The sequence below is a fragment of the Propithecus coquereli genome, unplaced genomic scaffold (assembly GCF_000956105.1).
Source record: "Propithecus coquereli isolate 6110/MARCELLA unplaced genomic scaffold, Pcoq_1.0 Scaffold116, whole genome shotgun sequence".
Lineage (NCBI taxonomy): Eukaryota > Metazoa > Chordata > Mammalia > Primates > Indriidae > Propithecus > Propithecus coquereli.
Window position 1 is genome coordinate 2,987,311 of NW_012135636.1, and position 2,504 is coordinate 2,989,814.

Genomic DNA, 2,504 nt, shown 5'->3' on the forward strand with positions numbered 1-2,504 from the left:
TTCTCTATATATTTTTAGCTGTCCAATTAATTTCTTTCTATTTTTGGTAGAGACAGGGTCTCACTCTTGCTCAGGCTGGTCTTGAACTCCTGAGCTCAGAACGATCCGCCCGCCTCGGCCTCCCAGAGTGCTAGGATTACAGGCGTGAGCCACCGCACCTGGCCTGCATTGAATCTTTAGATCACTTTGGGCAGTATCGACATTTTAGCAATATTGATTCTGCCAATCCATAAGCATGATATGTTTTTCTATCTGTTTATGTCCTCTGCAATTTCCTTTCTCAGTGCTTTGTAGTTCTTCCTGTAGAGTTCTTTCACCTCCTTAGTTACATATATTCCTAAGTATTTTATTTTCTTTATTGCTATTGCGAGAGGTATTGAGTCTTTGATTTGGTTCTTAACTTGACTGTTGTTGGTAATATATATGCATGCTACTGATTTGTGTGCATTGATCTTGAAATGTGAGACTTCGTTGAATTTGTTTATAAATTCCTGGAGTCTCTTGACAGAATCTTTGGGGTTTTCTAGATATAAGATTATATCCGTTAGCAAAGAGCAATAATTTGACATCTTCTGCCCCCATTTGGATGCCCTTGATTTCCTTCTCTTGTATGATTGCTCTGGCTAGGACTTCCAGCACCACGTTGAATAGAAGTGGTGATAGTGGGCAACCTTGTCTGGTTCCAGTTCTAAGCAAGAATGCTTTCAGTTTTTCCTCATTCAGTATGATGTTGGCTATGGGTTTGTCATTTATGGCTTTTATAATTTTGAGGAAAGTCCCATCTATGCCTATTTTGTTAAGAGCATTCTTATCATAAAAGGGTGCTGAATTTTGTTGAATATTTTTTCTGTGTCTACTGAGAGGATCATATGGTCTTTGTTTTTACTTCTATTTATGTGGTGAATTACATTTATAAATTTGCATATTTTGAACCATCCTTGCATCTCTGGGATGAAGCTCTGTTGGTCGTGATGGATTATTTTTTTGATTTGCAGCTGAATTCGGTTTGCTAGGATTATATTGAGAATTTTTGCATCTATATTCATAAAGGATATTGGTCTGTAGTTTTCTTTTTTTGTTGAGTCTTTCATGATATATTTTGAATCCATTTCCTCCAACTTGACTTTTAGTAAAAATTAGGCACACTCTACTGCATTCTTTCATGGTTTCAAATCACCTAGTTTCCCAGTGTTTAGTAATCACAAGGAGTTTCAATTTGAATTCCTAAAAGAAAGTCATTCTCACATTTATTTTCTATATGTTTAGGATTTATTTGTCAATCATAATTTTATATATCTACAGTCTTTTTGTTTTAATTTAGCAAGTCAATATTTGCTAAATTAAAAAAAATTGTATGTGAAATATTTTGGAAATTTCAAAACTGTTCCAGTATCTCTGGCAGAAACAGCAATTCAGCATGACATTCTTTGGAATGTCTTTTTTTATTTATTTATCTTTTTATTTCAGCATATGGAATGTCTTTCAAAAGTCTAAATCTGAGAGTAGAAAATTAAGACATAAATGTAATCTAGTAGTCAAGAAACTCTACTATTTTGAATTATTTTCACTAGCACTGTGTAAGCCAAACATCATCTTGAGGACTTATAGCTGCTATTATCCACGCAATGTGTTAAAATTGCTGGTTTCTTTCCAATTCTAAAGTTCTTTTTTTTTTCTTTAAGTAGACCTCCCTTTCATTTTCCAAGAGAGTCAATAAATGTTCTATTTGATGATGTTAATTCTTGACAATTTGTTCCTAAGTACCAAATAGGAAGTTAATTTAAGTACTGAATATTTAATTCTTGAGCATCCATCTCTTGAGGATTACCTTGCTAAACATAGCTTAACCTTTTCAAAATATATCTTTCTACTCAGCCTACAAGTTTGGAGAAATGTATAATTTTGTCTGCACTAATAGTGTTCTCAAGAAAGGTAATTATAAACATAAAATAAATATCCTTTCATTTGATAGCTTTTTGCTTTTTCTGTGCAATGAAAAGTTAATTCCGAAGATGATAATGCTTATGGTTATATAGTTTTAATGCTTTCCTAATTCTGTGTATAGTCATTGTTATTTGTGGCAAACACCAAGGATATTTTAGTGAAATAGTAAGGGTATAATCTTAAGTTTATTTGAACTAGTAATGTACTGTTCAAACTTATGTTTATGTTGTTAAACAGCAATTATAATGGGAACTATAAAAATATTCCACATTGACCATATTTTTGCTTTAAAAAATGATTTCTGTATTGCATAGAGAAAGATTATAGACATTTTGTTAGAATATCATGAAATTCGAATTATAGAGTATCCAACTTTTACTACTAAAAGTCAAGTTTGAGGAAATAGATTCAAAATATATCACAAAGGACTCAACAAAAAAAGAAATTTAAATTATTTCATGATAGTCACTACTTTGGCCAAACTACAGTGACATTGTTTATGACAATTTTGAGACTGTTCTTTTTCTTGCCTAATTACTAATTGTCAATCTTTTTTATTT